The sequence below is a fragment of the Ambystoma mexicanum genome, chromosome 7q, assembly GCF_040938575.1.
Source record: "Ambystoma mexicanum isolate Mex_15411 chromosome 7q, UKY_AmexF1_1, whole genome shotgun sequence".
NCBI classification, from domain to species: domain Eukaryota; kingdom Metazoa; phylum Chordata; class Amphibia; order Caudata; family Ambystomatidae; genus Ambystoma; species Ambystoma mexicanum.
In genome coordinates, this window is record NC_090941.1 from 1065278274 (window position 1) to 1065296275 (window position 18002).

The 18002-nt window shown below is 57.2% G+C and overlaps 1 protein-coding gene across 1 annotated transcript in view; it reads left to right on the forward strand.

Annotated features, from left to right (window-relative positions):
• The window catches only part of CNGA4 (cyclic nucleotide gated channel subunit alpha 4), a 456695-nt gene that overhangs the window by 316902 nt on the left and 121791 nt on the right, over positions 1-18002 (forward strand). The gene's annotated exons all lie outside the window — the stretch shown is intronic.

Below are 18002 nucleotides of genomic sequence, written 5' to 3' on the forward strand. Positions count from 1 at the left end.
CAGTCCCCCAGTTTCCTGTTCTATCCTTTTCTGCCCAATCCTGCCTCATTTCCTTATTCCGGTCTTGCTTCCTGGTCCTCCTACTCTTTCTGCTCCTTCATTCTGATACCTTGTCCTTCCCTGGTTTATGGTAGAGTAGGTTATCTCTGGGTTCCTAGTTATAGTAGGGAATTTCCTGTCAGTTCTGCCTTCTTCAGTTTGCCTCCCTTTGCCTGTATTGTGTCCTGCCGGTACCTGTGCCTTGCTGCCTGCTGGGAGTTCCTGAGTTCAATCCTGTTATCATCGGTGATTTCATCAAGCCTTCTCAGCCAGTGGAAACACTGTCCCGACGTCACGCAAATTCTGAGAAGTGCCACCCGTGGCGTTGGGAGTTGGTTCAGTGCCGTCCTGTGTTAACTCACCAGGAGGGGATTGGACTAATTTCTCGCGTTACCCATTCATCGGCCATCATACATCGACATACTGGCAACCTCAACTCCACGGTCTACAGGAAGCAGAGGTAACTCACGATCTCGTGAAGATTCGTTTAACAGATTGAGACGCCAATCCCTCAGTCCTGACATGGACGACATGCAGGAACTACGTGAAGAAATGCGTGCCATGCGCCTGGAAATGACCACTCTTCGCCAGGAAAACAACACTCTCAGACAAGCATTGGATCGGTGTTTGGCTAATCCCGCACAACCTGTCACACCGCCTGAGAACTCCATGGCTTACACCACTCCGATGAAGTATGATGGTGATCCGCGTCGAGTGGCCGAGTTCTGTACTCACTGTCGGATCCATTTCCAATTCAGGTCTACACATTTTTCTCAAGACAAAGCTAAGATCGGGTATATCCTTGGAAATCTAACTGGCAATGCACTCGCCTGGGCCGCACCTTTGGTCTCTACCAACAGTCCTCTGTTGGCCGATTTCGCTGCCTTCGAGAAAGCCTTTTTGGATGTCTTCAAACCGCCCAATTTGGCAGCCATGGCCCAAAATCAATTAATGGAGATCAAGCAAGGGTCAGGTGACATAATCCACTACATCAGTCGGTTTCGACAACTAGCAACTGATTCACAATGGCCCGAAGTCACTCAAAAAACCTTGTTTCGTCGGGGACTACAAGAGGAGTACAAAGACGAATTGCTGCACATTCCGGAGCCAGAAACGCTGCCAGCTTTAGTGGAACAAGTCTTACGCATTGACCACAGGTTAACCGAACGACGGAGTGAACGCCGCAGATCTGACAGGTATCAACCAATTCCTCCAGCACAGAACCCTGGACCGGCTGTTTCTATCGATGTAGCTCCAGAACCCATGCAGTTGGGTGCCGTCAGAGGTCCGTTATCCGAGACTGAAAAGAAAAGAAGACGACAGAAGAACTTGTGCATGTATTGCGGTGGTTCTGGCCACTTTCTAGGTACCTGTCCATTACGTCCTCTGAAGAAACAGGAAAACTAACAGGCCCGTTGTTTCAGGCGAAGGCAGCAGCGGGCCGCCCTTCTGAATCCGTCCTTCCCCCCATGAACTCAGTACCCTTGTTGATCCTGAAAGTCGGTGTTGCTTGGCTTGGAAAGTGTGTGAAGACCTGGGCCCTTTTGGACTGCGGAGCATCTGGCAACTACATCGATGCTTCGTTCGCAATTACCAATGGAATCCGTTTACACAACAAGGAACGACCAACGGTGGTTGAGGTAATCGATGGCTCTACTTTGACTTCTGGTCCGGTTTGCCAACACTCCGATTCCTTGTGGCTCTCTGTGGAAGGGCATCTCGAACGTATCTCATTGGACGTCATCAAGTCTCCTTCATTTCCGGAGGTGTTGGGTTTACCATGGCTGTTGTATCACAATCCCCAGGTTGACTGGACCGCTCGCTCCTTGGTGTTCTCTTCGACACGTTGTCCTAGTGACTGTGTAATTCACCTGCAATTTTGGAGTCCCTCAATCCTGCTGATGTATCCGCTCGTTTATGTGCCACTCAATCGGTTCCTCATGAATATGCCGGATACCACAAGGCGTTCTCTAAGCCTGAGGACATACCACTACCACCCCATCGGCACTTTGATTGTTCCATTGACGTCCTGCCTGGTGCGATCATTCCCCACGGCAAGATCTATTCGTTGACTCACTTCGAGAAGGGCATACTACAGGAGTATATTACGGATTGCCTCAACAAGGGCTATATAGTGCCGTCCAAATCCCCTGCAGGATTCCCGTTGTTCTTCGTCAAGAAGAAAGAGGGCACTTTGCGTCCTTGTATCGACTACCGTCAACTAAACGAGATTACGAGGAAGGACAGGTACCCGTTACCACTCATCCGGGACATCATCGAATCCCTGAAATCAGCACAGATCTTCACCAAGCTGGATCTAAGAGGGGCCTATCACTTGGTGCGAATTAAGAAGGGAGATGAGTGGAAGACGGCCTTCAAAACACCTATTGGTCACTTCGAATACAGGGTGATGCCGTTTGGCCTCTGCAACGCCCCGGCAGTCTTCCAACGGTTCATGGACGATGTCTTTTCTGACCTTATCGGAATATCTGTCTGGGTTTACCTTGACGATATTCTGTTTTTTTCTGACACTCATACTGCACACGTGACGCATGTACAGGAAGTCCTCCGTAGATTGATACACAACGGTCTGTATGCCAAAATCGAGAAGTGTCAATTTCATAGGGAGAGCATGGAGTTTCTGGGTTACGTGATCAGCAACACAGGAGTACAGATGGATCCCGCAAAACTGCAAGCTATTCAAGAATGGAAATCGCCACATGGCGTGAAGTCACTTCAAAGGTTCTTGGGCTTTGCCAACTTTTATCGGCGTTTCATTCCACGCTTCTCTCAACTGGCCAACAGTCTAACCCACCTGACCAGTACCAAGGTGCCGTTTCTCTGGGACACGCAGGCCGAGGAGGCATTCCAGGAATTAAAAAGATCATTCATGTCGGCTCCTGTTCTTAGACATCCAGATGATGTAAAACCGTTTGTGGTTGAAACAGACGCCTCGGACTACGCAATTGGGGTGGTCCTACTACAGCAAGATACAGTCACGGGAATAGAGCACCCGGTGGCGTATTACTCGAGGAAGTTGTCAGTGAGTGAGAGAAACTACGCAGTGATAGAAAAAGAATTACTGGCGATAAAGGCTGCCTTCGAGGAATGGCGACATCACTTGCTGGGTGGGAGGTACCCGGTGGTGGTTCGCACGGATCATCGTAATCTACAGTTCTTGCGCTCTTTACAATGCCGAACCTCCCGTCATGCTCGTTGGGCCTTCTTCTTTTCACAGTTCGATTTCACCGTCACGTACATTCCTTGTTCCCAGAACACTAAGGCTGATGCCTTGTCTCGGTCTCTGGAAAACAACGTTGAAAGTGTCAAGGAACCGGAACCTTTGATAGCGTCCAAACATTTCCTATCGATGGTGACTCCCCAGCTCCAACAGTTGACTGAGGCCACACGAACGGATCCCTCAAGAACACAGATACTACAACGTGCTGACATCAGGGAACGTGATGGCTTATTATTCTTCAAGGATCGTCTGTACGTTCCCACATTGGAACTCCAGAAAATCGTTTTACAGAATTGTCATGATTCCGTCGTTTGCGGTCACCGTGGAGTCCGTACAACACAAGAACTGGTTGCACGACAGTACTGGTGGCCTGGATGGGCTACAATGGTAAAGCAATACGTGGACTCTTGCCCGGTATGTGCCCAGACCAAGATTCCTCGCAAGAGACCCATTGGTCTTCTAAAACCCACGCCAACGCCTCCATACCCTTGGCATACCATCGCCACGGATTTCATCGTTGACCTGCCCCTGTCTGGTGGCTTCACGTGTATAATGGTGGTGGTGGATTGTTTCACCAAAACAGCTCATTTCTTGCCCTTTCCTAAACTGCCCACTGCATCCCAGATGGCACGATGTTTCCTACACGAGGTGTATCGCCTTCATGGTCTTCCAGAGAAGATATTGTCTGACCGAGGCTCTCAATACATCTCTTCCTTTTGGGGCCAACTGTGTCGGCATTTGGACATCCAGCGAGCCCTGAGTTCCGGCTATCATCCGCAGACTAATGGACAGACGGAACGTACCAATCAGACCCTTGAGCAATACCTACGTTGTTATGCCAATGCTACCCAAGACAACTGGTCGGAGTGGTTGGACACCGCGGAAGCAGCTTACAACAACGCTGTTCATTCCGCTACAGGACTCAGCCCTTTTTATTGCTCTACCGGTCTTCATCCTCGACTGCTGCCTAGTCATCCAACATCTTCCAGCGCCGTTCCATCTGCAGATGCCCTGGTGTCCCTGATTCGCGATCAACATCGTCTGGCGGCCGGTACCTTGGCAGCGGCACAAGCACATATGAAGGAGCAGGCTGACAGGAGACGGAGCCCAGAGCCTGTTCTTCATGTTGGGGACATGGTTTGGCTGTCCTCCAAGAATCTACCAGTACGCAACTTACCTGTGAAACTAGCCCCCCGCTTTTTTGGTCCCTTTCGCATCACGGGGCGTATTTCACCTGTTGCCTTTCGTTTATCTTTGCCCCGCTCTTGGAGGATCCATCCTGTCTTTCATGTTTCCCTTTTGAAGCCCTACGTGCCCGATGTTATGGGTCGTACCTGTTCCCGTCCTGCTCCGGTCTTGGTTTGGGGGGGTCCCTGAATTCGAGGTGCATGAGATATGTGATTCACGGATTTGGCGAGGTGCTCTGCAGCTACTGGTCAGCTGGAAGGGTTATCCTGCTTGTGACCGTACTTGGGAACCGCGCTCCTTCGTGCATGCACCGCGCCTGGTTCGGGACTTCTATCTCCGCTACCCTTGGAAACCCGGTGCTCCGGGGTTGTCCGGGAGGGGGTATGGTGTCACACCGCGCGCTCGCTCGCGGGCGTCACTTACTTGTCCTGGGGTCCCTGGTCCACGGCCGCAGCGGTCTCCTCCTTCATGGAGACTTTACTCGCGGTGGCGTCTCTCCTCACGCCGACCCGCGGTTCGGATGGGCGCCGTGGACGCCGCCATCTTGCGAGGATCTGTGCATGCGCGGATCGTCAGTGTTTCAACGTCCCGCGCATGCGCAGTGTCGGAACATGCGTTCCAAGCCTCGCTTTGACCCTGAGCCATAAAAGGGCACCGCATACACAGGGACGACACGTCTCAACGCGGTTGTTACTGTGTATGCGCTGCTGGAGTCCTGGTACTTGTTGTCCAGTCCCCCAGTTTCCTGTTCTATCCTTTTCTGCCCAATCCTGCCTCATTTCCTTATTCCGGTCTTGCTTCCTGGTCCTCCTACTCTTTCTGCTCCTTCATTCTGATACCTTGTCCTTCCCTGGTTTATGGTAGAGTAGGTTATCTCTGGGTTCCTAGTTATAGTAGGGAATTTCCTGTCAGTTCTGCCTTCTTCAGTTTGCCTCCCTTTGCCTGTCTTGTGTCCTGCCGGTACCTGTGCCTTGCTGCCTGCTGGGAGTTCCTGAGTTCAATCCTGTTATCATCGGTGATTTCATCAAGCCTTCTCAGCCAGTGGAAACACTGTCCCGACGTCACGCAAATTCTGAGAAGTGCCACCCGTGGCGTTGGGAGTTGGTTCAGTGCCGTCCTGTGTTAACTCACCAGGAGGGGATTGGACTAATTTCTCGCGTTACCCATTCATCGGCCATCATACATCGACATACTGGCAACCTCAACTCCACGGTCTACAGGAAGCAGAGGTAACTCACGATCTCGTGAAGATTCGTTTAACAGGATGCCGTCGTGCTGGCAGAGGCAGTTGCGTCAGAGGCAGCAACGGAGTCAACGTGGGAGGCATCATGGCTCGGGGCAATCTACATCGGAGGGGCAGGCATCGGCCGGAGGGCAGGAGGACCCAGGACGGGAAGTGTCTTCCGTGTGGCAGTGGTTGGGCCAGCAGATAGGTGCGGAGCGGCGGCGGGTGGAAGAGGCGCGGCTCACGATGGTTAGGGCGGACAACTCCATGCGGAGGGCCCTGAGGAGGGCCGAGTGCCTCGAGGGAATCCGCAGGGAGTTGGAGGAGGACATGTCGGCGTCCCTGCAGACCCTCGGGCCAAGCAACAGGACCGCCTCTGGGACATCGAACAGAAGTTCGATGATGCCCTGGCCCGGGACACCACGGAGTGAGCCGCTGAACTAGCCTGCCGCCTTTGTACATAGTTAATTAGTGTTATTAGTTAGGTAGGTTTTATTGTAGGTTTTATTTACATCGTTGGGATCATGGACCCTGGATTTGCTCTTTGTACATAGTTTGACAGTGGATTTGTGGCCTTCATCTTTTATTATTTTTTTCACCATGGAGCAATGGATTTTCACTTTACTTTCCCTTTTGGATTTGCTTTGTTGGACAGTGACTTTGGACACAATTTCTTTACGGTTATTTTGGAGTCCCATTTTCGTTATTTATTATTTTTGTGGACATGCTGCTTTTTGATTTTTGTTGCCATTATTTTTTGTTTATATTTCATTCACTTCATTTACACTGTAATACATTTTTGTTTCTTACCTCAATGTGTGGACTTCTCTCATTGGTTTCATGCCTGTCAGAATGTGGGTTTTCACAGTCATGTGTTGCCATTGTGTGGGTCTGACGGACTTGTACTCATGCGCATACTGCTTATTTGTTATCTATCATGTAATGGGTATTTCCATTTTGAATGGATGTAAAGCTTGGTTGGGTGTTTGGACTGGCGTGGCGTGGGATTTGGGTGGGCATAGGAGCCTGGGATCTGGATTGTGATGACGTGTTGGCTGGGAGACATGAGTGGGGGCATGGTGGAGGCTTCCTCTGACTGCTGGTGGGTGGGGGTGCAGGGGGACATGAGTGGGGGCCTGGTGGAGGGTGCCCCTGACTGCAGGGGGGTGGGGGTGGTGGGAGACGTGTGGGGGCCTGGTGGAGGGTGCCCCTGACTGCTGGGGGGTGGGGGTGTGGGGGACATGTGTGGGGGCCTGGTGGAGGGTGCCTCTGGATGCTGGTGGGTGGGGGTGCAGGGGGACATGAGTTGGACATGAGTGGGGGCCTGGTGGAGGCTGCCCCTGACTGCTGGTGGGTGGGGGTGCAGGGGGACATGAGTTGGACATGAGTGGGGGCCTGGTGGAGGGTGCCCCTGACTGCTGGGGGGTGGGGGTGGTGGGAGACATGTGTGGGGGCCTGGTGGAGGGTGTCCCTGGATGCTGGTGGGTGGGGGTGCAGGGGGGCATGAGTTGGACATGAGTGGGGGCCTGGTGGAGGCTGCCCCTGACTGCTGGGGGGTGGGGGTGCAGGGAGACATGTGTGGGGGCCTGGTGGAGGGTGCCCCTGACTGCTGGGGGGTGGGGGTGGTGGGAGACATGTGTGGGGGCCTGGTGGAGGGTGCCCCTGGATGCTGGTGGGTGGGGGTGCAGGGGGACATGAGTGGGGCCTGGTGGAGGGTGCCCCTGACTGCTGGGGGGTGGGGGTGGTGGGAGACATGTGCGGGGGCCTGGTGGAGGGTGCCCCTGGATGCTGGTGGGTGGGGGTGCAGGGGGGCATGAGTGGGGGCCTGGTGGAGGGTGCCCCTGACTGCTGGGGGGTGGGGGTGATGGGAGACATGTGTGGGGGCCTGGTTGAGGGTACCCCTGGATGCTGGTGGGTGGGGGTTCAGGGGGACATGAGTTGGACATGAGTGGGGGCCTGGTGGAGGCTGCCCCTGACTGCTGGGGGGTGGGGGTGCAGGGGGACATGAGTTGGACATGAGTGGGGGCCTGGTGGAGGCTGCCCCTGACTGCTGGGGGGTGGGGGTGCAGGGAGACATGTGTGGGGGCCTGGTGGAGGGTGCCCCTGACTGCTGGGGGGTGCGGGTGGTGGGAGACATGTGTGGGGGCCTGTTGGAGGGTGCCCCTGGATGCTGGTGGGTGGGGGTGCAGGGGGGCATGAGTGGGGGCCTGGTGGAGGGTGCCCATGACTGCTGGGGGCTGGGGGTGATGGGAGACATGTGTGGGGGCCTGGTGGAGGGTGTCCCTGGATGCTGGTGGGTGGGGGTGCAGGGGGGCATGAGTTGGACATGAGTGGGGGCCTGGTGGAGTCTGCCCCTGACTGCTGGGGGGTGGGGGTGCAGGGAGACATGTGTGGGGGCCTGGTGGAGGGTGCCCCTGACTGCTGGGGGGTGGGGGTGGTGGGAGACATGTGTGGGGGCCTGGTGGAGGGTGCCCCTGGATGCTGGTGGGTGGGGGTGCAGGGGGACATGAGTGGGGCCTGGTGGAGGGTGCCCCTGACTGCTGGGGGGTGGGGGTGGTGGGAGACATGTGCGGGGGCCTGGTGGAGGGTGCCCCTGGATGCTGGTGGGTGGGGGTGCAGGGGGGCATGAGTGGGGCCTGGTGGAGGGTGCCCCTGACTGCTGGGGGGTGGGGGTGGTGGGAGACATGTGCGGGGGCCTGGTGGAGGGTGCCCCTGGATGCTGGTGGGTGGGGGTGCAGGGGGGCATGAGTGGGGGCCTGGTGGAGGGTGCCCCTGACTGCTGGGGGGTGGGGGTGATGGGAGACGTGTGGGGGCCTGGTTGAGGGTACCCCTGGATGCTGGTGGGTGGGGGTGCAGGGGGACATGAGTTGGACATGAGTGGGGGCCTGGTGGAGGCTGCCCCTGACTGCTGGGGAGTGGGGATGCAGGGGGACATGAGTGGGGGCCTGGTGGAGGGTGCCCCTGACTGCTGTGTGGTGGGGGTGGTGGGAGACATGTGTGGGGGCCTGGTGGAGGGTGTCCCCGAATGCTGGTGGGTGGGGGTGCAGGGGGACATGAGTTGGACATGAGTGGGGGCCTGGTGGAGGCTGCCCCGACTGCTGGGGGGTGGGGGTGCAGGGAGACATGTGTGGGGGCCTGGTGGAGGGTGCCCCTGACTGCTGGGGGGTGCGGGTGGTGGGAGACATGCGTGGGGGCCTGGTGGAGGGTGCCCCTGGATGCTGGTGGGTGGGGGTGCAGGGGGACATGAGTGGGGGCCTGGTGGAGGGTGCCCCTGACTGCTGGGGGGTGGGGGTGGTGGGAGACATGTGTGGGGGCCTGGTGGAGGGTGCCCCAGGATGCTGGTGGGTGGGGGTGCAGGAGGACATGAGTGGGGCCTGGTGGAGGGTGCCCCTGACTGCTGGGGGGTAGGGGTGCAGGGGGACATGAGTGGGGGCCTGGTGGAGGGTGCCCCTGACTGCTGGGGGGTGGGGGTGGTGGGAGACATGTGTGGGGGCCTGGTGGAGGGTGCCCCTGGATGCTGGTGGGTGGGGGTGCAGGGGGACATGAGTGGGGGCCTGGTGGAGGGTGCCCCTGACTGCAGGGGGGTGGGGGTGGTGGGAGACATGTGTGGGGGCCTGGTGGAGGGTGCCCCTGGATGCTGGTGGGTGGGGGTGCAGGGGGGCATGAGTGGGGGCCTGGTGGAGGGTGCCCCTGACTGCTGGGGGGTGGGGGTGATGGGAGACATGTGTGGGGGCCTGGTGGAGGGTACCCCTGGATGCTGGTGGGTGGGGGTGGTGGGAGACATGTGTGGGGGCCTGGTGGAGGGTGCCCCTGACTGCCGGGGGATGGGGGTGGTGGGAGACATGTGTGGGGGCCTGGTGGAGGGTGCCCCTGGATGCTGGTGGGTGGGGGTGCAGGGGGACATGAGTTGGACATGAGTGGGGGCCTGGTGGAGGCTGCCCCTGACTGCTGGGGGGTGGGGGTGCAGGGAGACATCTGTGGGGGCCTGCTGGACGGTGCCCGTGACTGCTGGGGGGTGGGGGTGGTGGGAGACATGTGTGGGGGCCTGGTGGAGGGAGCCCCTGGATGCTGGTGGGTGGGGGTGCAGGGTGACATGAGTGGGGCCTGGTGGAGGGTGCCCCTGACTGCTGGGGGGTGGGGGTGGTGGGAGACATGTGCGGGGGCCTGTTGGAGGGTACCCCTGGATGCTGGTGGGTGGGGGTGCAGGGGGACATGAGTTGGACATGAATGGGGGCCTGGTGGAGGGTGCCCCTGACTGCTGGGGGGTGGGGGTGCAGGGGGACATGAGTGGGGGCCTGGTGGTGGGTGCCCCTGACTGCTGGGGGGTGGGAGACATGTGTGGGGGCCTGGTGGAGGGTGTCTCTGGATGCTGGTGGGTGGGGGTGCAGGGGGACATGAGTTGGACATGAGTGGGGGCCTGGTGGAGGCTGCCCCTGACTGCTGGGGGGTGGGGGTGCAGGGAGACATGTGTGGGGGCCTGGTGGAGGGTGCCCCTGACTGCCGGGGGTGGGGTTGGTGGGAGACATGTGTGGGGGCCTGGTGGAAGGTGCCCCTGGATGCTGGTGGGTGGGGGTGCAGGGGGACATGAGTTGGACATGAGTGGTGGCCTGGTGGAGGCTGCCCCTGACTGCTGGGGGGTGGGGGTGCAGGGAGATATCTGTGGGGGCCTGGTGGAGGGTGCCCGTGACTGCTGGGGGTGGGGGTGGTGGGAGACATGTGTGGGGGCCTGGTGGAGGGTGCCCCTGGATGCTGGTGGGTGGGGGTTCAGGGGGACATGAGTGGGGGCCTGGTGGAGGCTGCCCCTGACTGCTGGGGGGTGGGGGTGCAGGGAGACATGTGTGGGGGCCTGGTGGAGGGTGCCCCTGACTGCTGGGGGGTGGTGGTGGGAGACATGTGTGGGGGCCTGGTGGAGGGTGCCCCTGGATGCTGGTGGGTGGGGGTGCAGGGGGACATGAGTGGGGGCCTGGTGGAGGGTGCCCCTGACTGCTGAGGGGTGGGGGTGATGGGAGACATGTGTGGGGGCCTGGTGGAGGGTGCCCCTGGATGCTGGTGGGTGGGGGTGCAGGGGGACATGAGTTGGACATGAGTGGGGGCCTGGTGGAGGCTGCCCCTGACTGCTGGGGGGGTGGGGGTGCAGGGAGACATGTGTGGGGGCCTGGTGGAGGGTGCCCCTGACTGCTGGGTGGTGGGGGTGGTGGGAGACATGTGTGGGGGCCTGGTGGAGGGTGCCCCTGGATGCTGGTGGATGGGGGTGCAGGGGGACATGAGTTGGACATGAGTGGGGGCCTGGTGGAGACTGCCCCCGACTGCTGGTGGGTGGGGTGCAGGGAGACATGTGTGGGGGCCTGGTGGAGGGTGCCCCTGACTGCTGGGGGTTGGGGTGGTGGGAGACATGTGTGGGGGCCTGGTGGAGGGTGCCCCTGGATGCTGGTGGGTAGGGGTGCAGGGGGACATGAGTTGGACATGAGTGGGGGCCTGGTGGCGGCTGCCCCTGACTGCTTGGGGGTGGGGGTGCAGGGAGACATGTGTGGGGGCCTGGTGGAGGGTGCCCCTGACTGCTGAGGGGTGGGGGTGCAGGGAGACATGAGTGGGGGCCTGGTGCAGGGTGCCCCTGACTGCTGGGGGTGGGGGTGGTGGAAGACATGTGTGGGGGCCTGGTGGAGGGTGCCCCTGACGGGTGGGGGTGCAGGGAGACATGAGTGGGGGCCTAGTGGAGGGTGCCCCTGACTGCTGGGGGGTTGGGGTGCAGGGGGACATGAGTTGGACATGAGTGGGGGCCTGGTGGAGGCTACCCCTGACTGCTGGGGGTGGGGGTGCAGGGAGACATGTGTGGGGGCCTGGTGGAGGGTGCCCCTGACTGCCGGGGGTGGGGGTGGTGGGAGACATGTGTGGGGGCCTGGTGGAGGGTGCCCCTGGATGCTGGTGGGTGGGGGTGCAGGGGGACATGAGTTGGACATGAGTGGGGGCCTGGTGGAGGCTGCCCCTGACTGCTGGGGGGTGGGGGTGCAGGGAGACATCTGTGGGGGCCTGGTGGAGGGTGCCCGTGACTGCTGGGGGGTGGGGGTGGTGGGAGACATGTGTGGGGGCCTGGTGGAGGGTGCCCCTGGATGCTGGTGGGTGGGGGTTCAGGGGGACATGAGTGGGGGCCTGGTGGAGGCTGCCCCTGACTGCTGGGGGGTGGGGGTGCAGGGAGACATGTGTGGGGGCCTGGTGGAGGGTGCCCCTGACTGCTGGGGGGTGGTGGTGGGAGACATGTGTGGGGGCCTGGTGGAGGGTGCCCCTGGATGCTGGTGGGTGGGGGTGCAGGGGGACATGAGTGGGGCCTGGTGGAGGGTGCCCCTGACTGCTGAGGGGTGGGGGTGATGGGAGACATGTGTGGGGGCCTGGTGGAGGGTGCCCCTGGATGCTGGTGGGTGGGGGTGCAGGGGGACATGAGTTGGACATGAGTGGGGGCCTGGTGGAGGCTGCCCCTGACTGCTGGGGGGGTGGGGGTGCAGGGAGACATGTGTGGGGGCCTGGTGGAGGGTGCCCCTGACTGCTGGGTGGTGGGGGTGGTGGGAGACATGTGTGGGGGCCTGGTGGAGGGTGCCCCTGGATGCTGGTGGATGGGGGTGCAGGGGGACATGAGTTGGACATGAGTGGGGGCCTGGTGGAGACTGCCCCCGACTGCTGGTGGGTGGGGTGCAGGGAGACATGTGTGGGGGCCTGGTGGAGGGTGCCCCTGACTGCTGGGGGTTGGGGTGGTGGGAGACATGTGTGGGGGCCTGGTGGAGGGTGCCCCTGGATGCTGGTGGGTAGGGGTGCAGGGGGACATGAGTTGGACATGAGTGGGGGCCTGGTGGAGGCTGCCCCTGACTGCTGGGGGGTGGGGGTGCAGGGAGACATGTGTGGGGGCCTGGTGCAGGGTGCCCCTGACTGCTGGGGGTGGGGGTGGTGGAAGACATGTGTGGGGGCCTGGTGGAGGGTGCCCCTGACGGGTGGGGGTGCAGGGAGACATGAGTGGGGGCCTGGTGGAGGGTGCCCCTGACTGCTGGGGGGTTGGGGTGCAGGGGGACATGAGTGGGGGCCTGGTGGAGGGTGCCCTGCACTGCTGGGGGGTGGGGGTGATGGGAGACATGTGTGGGGGCCTGGTGGAGGGTGCCCCTGGATGCTGGGGGGTGGGGGTACAGAGGAACATGTGTGGGGGCCTGGTGGAGGGTGCCCCTTACTGCTGGTGGGTGGGGGTGGTGGGAGACATGTGTGGGGGCCTGGTGGAGGGTGCCCCTGGATTCTGGTGGGTGGGGGTGCAGGGGGACATGTGTGGGGGCCTGGTGGAGGGTGCCCCTGACTGCTGGGGGGTGGGGGTGTTGCGAGACATGTGTGGGGGCCTGGTGGAGGGTGCCCCTGGATGCTGGTGGGTGGGGGTGCAGGGGGACATGAGTGGGGGCCTGGTGGAGGGTGCCCCTGACTGGTGTGGGTGGTGGGAGACATGTGTGGGGGCCTGGTGGAGGGTGCCCCTGACTGCTGGGGGGTGGGGGTGCAGGGGGACATGTGTGGGGGCCTGTTGGAGGGTGCGCCTGACTGCTGGGGGGTTGGGGTGCAGGGGGACATTAGTGGGGGCCTGGTGGAGGGTGCCCTGCACTGCTGGGTGGTGGGGGTGATGGGAGACATGTGTGGGGGCCTCGTGGAGGGTGCCCCTGGATGCTTGGGGGTGGGGGTGCAGGGGGACATGTTTTGGTGATCAGTAGTGCAAGGTGACATGTGGGTTGGCTGGGGGGCATGGCCATGGTGGATGGGCTGCCTGCAGGACATGAGCAGGGGTGCAGGGAGGACCCACACGGTCAATTCATGTGTAGTACTACCCGGCACCCCCGAAATACACGTACCCTGCTGAAATCGCGTGTGGAACTTCCCGCACACCCGGAATACATGTACCCTGCAGGATTAGCGTGTGGAACTTCCCGCGCACCCCGGAATCCACGTACCCTGCAGAATTAGCGTGTGGAACTTCACGCGCACCCCGGAATACATGTACCCTGCAGAATTAGCATGTGGAACTTCACACGCACCCCGGAATACATGTAGCCTGCAGAATTAGCGTGTGGAACTTCCCGCCCACCCCGCAATACACGGACCCAGCCAATTCGCGTGTGGGACTTCCCGCGCACCCCGGAATACACGTACCCAGGCAAATCGCGTGTGGGACTTTCCATGCAGCACAGAATGCACGCACATGCTATTTTTCACACAGCGGGTGTCCGTGTTTGTTGCGTACCCCTTTGCACGTCATTTGTCTTAGAGGGCCACAGTATGTGACATTCATCATAGCTGTATATAGGTGCTTTTTGTTGGCGCACATTTTGGCGCACATTTATTTCAGGGGAAGGGACACTACTGCCTGCTTTCTTGTGGCGGACGTGTTTGGGCCTGTGCGCTGGTTTGACCGTGCGCTGGTTTGCCGTATTGGATTCCATGAATACGTGTTGTAGTCGAGTGTGTGGGCGTTCCGCGCACTTGCCTCCTGTACTTCCCCCATGACGCCCACATTTTGACGAGTTGTTCCCCATTCCGAGTGTTACGCCCCGTGTTCCGCCTACTTTTGTTGTGTGCAGATATCTTGTGCGCCGGCGTGCGCCGCGAACTTTTTCAGCGCACATCCGATATTTTTCTCGCGCACGGCCTTCCATGAATCGATGTGCGCTGGGTTCCCTGCGATTTTCGCACTTGCACTGCGATTTTCGCACTTTTACTGCGAATCGCACGTTTTGGCACCTCTGCGCAGGAATTTCCGCCGCACATTAATTCCATGAATCGACACCTTATTTTCATATGACGTCTAATACATGCATGCTCATGTTAAACGCACTTTAGTTTCACCAAGTTTGCTATTAAAATACTTAATTTATGAAGATAACCTTGTTATTGAAACACTAAAAAATAAAACCACATTCAATTTACTAATTGAGTTTGTCTATTTATCAATCAGGAGGCTGGGAACAGGGTCTTTACCACATTGTGAAGCCCCCGCTCCGAGGCACCTCGAAGGCGGGAGGCGACCATCTTTCCCGCCGGGACTCGGGGAGTTATACCCCACGCTCTCCCACCTCCCCTACACCTTACCCCCACATATGTAACCCGTCTCGACACCGCTCCACTTACCTGGCTCGCCATTGACCCTCACCTCCACCAGGAACACTCAGTGCTCCCAGAGTATCCCCGTTGCAGCAATTGTCGCCAAGGAATGGGAGATGGACCTACATGTAGTTCCTTCTCCCTCTTCCATGGGAGCAATGTTGTTTTGTCGTTTTTTTTTCAAGTTGAGAAAAAGACAAACACGCTGTTTCTCAACTTGAAAAAAAAATAACTAGCATTGGGTCTAACATGCTGGGATGGCAATAAACCCCTTGCTGGGGGAAAGGGGCAGCACCAGGTCAGGTAGTGCCCCAGGGCTATCAATAATTGCCTCGTTTTGCTCAGGCCTGTAACTGACGCCAGGGACATTACCTAACCAGTAATCCTCCACCACGCCCCTAACTCAGTCTATATTGCTAATTGAAGTAACCTTTGTACTTCACCACCAAAACTCCAGAACATGTATTGCTACTACTGCAATGTGCTAATAGCCTTATATACCGATGCAGGGGTAATTATTGCGTGAAATAATTACCCTTCCCCGATTTATGGACCTCGGCTTCGCCCCAAACCACATCTTGGTGACTGGTCATTATCCCGCAATAATGACCCCTCCCTCGGTCTACGAGTCAATAAAAGCAAAAAGTAGCTGAAGCTGCAGCTATTATTTGTCAACATGTTTTAGTTGCTCAGTGATACTCCAATGTTAAAACCACCCCCACATGGGCAGTGACAGCACTTGAGTATTCAGTGAGTGTACAGGAAAGTGTATATATTTGAATGAGTTCTTTCCTCATTGATCAACCACATAGTCAGCCCTCTCACACTACCACTAAACCACCAGTGATCCCAATCATAGCGGTGAACCAAGCTCACTCAAGCGATATGCCTCCTTTGCCTTTTGTGGTAACGTGGCCTGAGGGCAGGCTATACTTATAAGGGTGTGGATGTGAAAGCAGTGGCAACCCAAACAGCCATAGCACAAGACTCCAAAATAAAGGAATGTCCAAATGTATACTTTAACTAACAAGCCAATATGAAATTAACAATCTAGAAAATCACTTAAAAAAACACCCCCAAGAGAGCACAAAAAATGCCAACCATATATGTGATAACACTCTGTACTGGAGCAGGGGTGAATAGGCAATACATTACAACAACGTCACTTGAAAAAAGGGTAGATCTTTCAAAAAGTGCAAAATGGTTGGCATATCAGTCACAAGTGGACCAGTGGGTCTGCGCCTCTTAATATTACCTTATTCTGCTTGACAGCATCGATCTAGGCTTCTCGGTGCTGTTCTTATGGGATGACAGGGTTTGAGTCCCACGAGGTGCGTTGCAGACAGTGAGTCAGCATCTAGTTGGGTTCAATGCAGAGTTGTTCGATGGGTGTCAGAACCGTGCAGTTCAAAGCGTTAACCAGGGTCAGGTCGATGGTCGAGCTGGTTGGAGATGATGGGTACCTCTGGGTCAAGTTGTCAAGTGACACAATGCTCCCAGAGGTTCGATCTGAAGGTCTGTATGGTTCGGTCTGATGCATTGTTTGTATACGCCATGGTTTGAAGTCTCATGCAGCAGTGAGCAGTTGATTGAGCCAAAGGCACCATAAACTGGGTTGGTGAGATGAAGTGTTGAACCGGTCGGATGGATGCAAGAAACAGTTTGAAGTTTCATGAGGGAGTCAAAGGCAGTACCACTAGTCCTGCGAGGTTCAAAGGCTCTGAACAAGGTCAAATTGGTTTGAGTATGGTTAGAAGCAGCTGAAGAAGAGTCCAGCTGAATTGGACCTCTCGGGGTGTGGCAAGTCCCACTCCAGGGGCCTGATGATAAGGGGAGTCCTTTCTACACTTCACTCCCAGTCCAGGGAGCGTAGGTGGTATATGCTGAGGTCCTCACCTCAAGTGAGGAGTCTCGTTCCAGTGGAGCTGGCACAGTGTATGCTTTGGTCCAAGAGGTGCACCCCCAATGTTCCCTGGCTATGGCTAGAGGGCAGAGCTCACATCTGCCTTGGAAGCACTCAATCTTCATCTTACAACTGGAGGACTTTCCATAGGGGATACGACAATGGCATGCTTGCTTTAAGATCCAGTTCGTGTCGCTTTGATATGTGATATTTGCCTTCTTGCATCATATCGAGAGTGCCTTATTCCACAGAAAGTGGTAGCGACAGGGAGGAGTGAGAGCCCACCAGAAGAGCCAGATGGTGAAACCCTTCTCTGTCCTCTCTGGCTACTCTAACCCCACTCCCTTGCCAAGCCTGCAGCTTCAAAGGCCCTTTTTCGTATGCAACACCCTAGTCTGAGACAGTCCTTTTGTTATGGGTGTCCCCGTTGAAGATTGATTCCCAGGAGATTTCCTGATGCGAACTCCTGTGCTTGAGGGGAGGTGGTACCCTGCCTCTCAGGGGACCAAAGAAGGAAATCAACATGCCCATTGTCTCACTTGCTGAAGTAGATACAGGCAGGCTAGCTTTGAATCCACATACACTTTCCATATCAGACCTGAGCTCACAGGGTTGACCTTTGTATGATAGTTATTTGATATGGCTCTAATGATTGTGGGCACTATCAATCACCATATCAATAACAGGTCTGGCTTATTATATTAGATTACCCTGCCAACAGATAGATATAGCCACAATTAAGACGTGGTTGATCAGAGGTGCAGCAGTTAAATGCAACTTCTGCCTGCAGTGACTGTGGGTCCCAACAGCTGTCAAAAAGGACATATCTGACTTTTGAGCATCCCCTGTACCACTGGAGAGCAAGTGCCTCAGTTGTCATGAGACTGATGCAGCAGTGCACATGTATGTACTAAACATTTGGCATGGAGCTTTGGGAAAGGTGGGTCTAGACCACCGTTCTGAGACAGAATTACATAAATCATTTTATTATTTAATACAAATAGAAAAGCTAGAGCTTTCACACCTTTACCAGATGGCTGTCCATAATAGGATCATTTTGCAACATAGACAGGCTTTCACTTTTACTGCCTATTATGGTCTGGAAACAATCTCACCCCCTCTCCCATCCCACTGTGTGGCACCCCTTTCAGTTTTTTTTTACAACACAACCAGTGTATTTGTAAAGGGCTTGTTTATGGCCTGGGGTGTTTGAGTGAGGGTTAGCTATTGACACTATAGATACAAGCTACATGACTCTCCTTTTACCAACCTCAGAATGATGATGGGAAAATTGG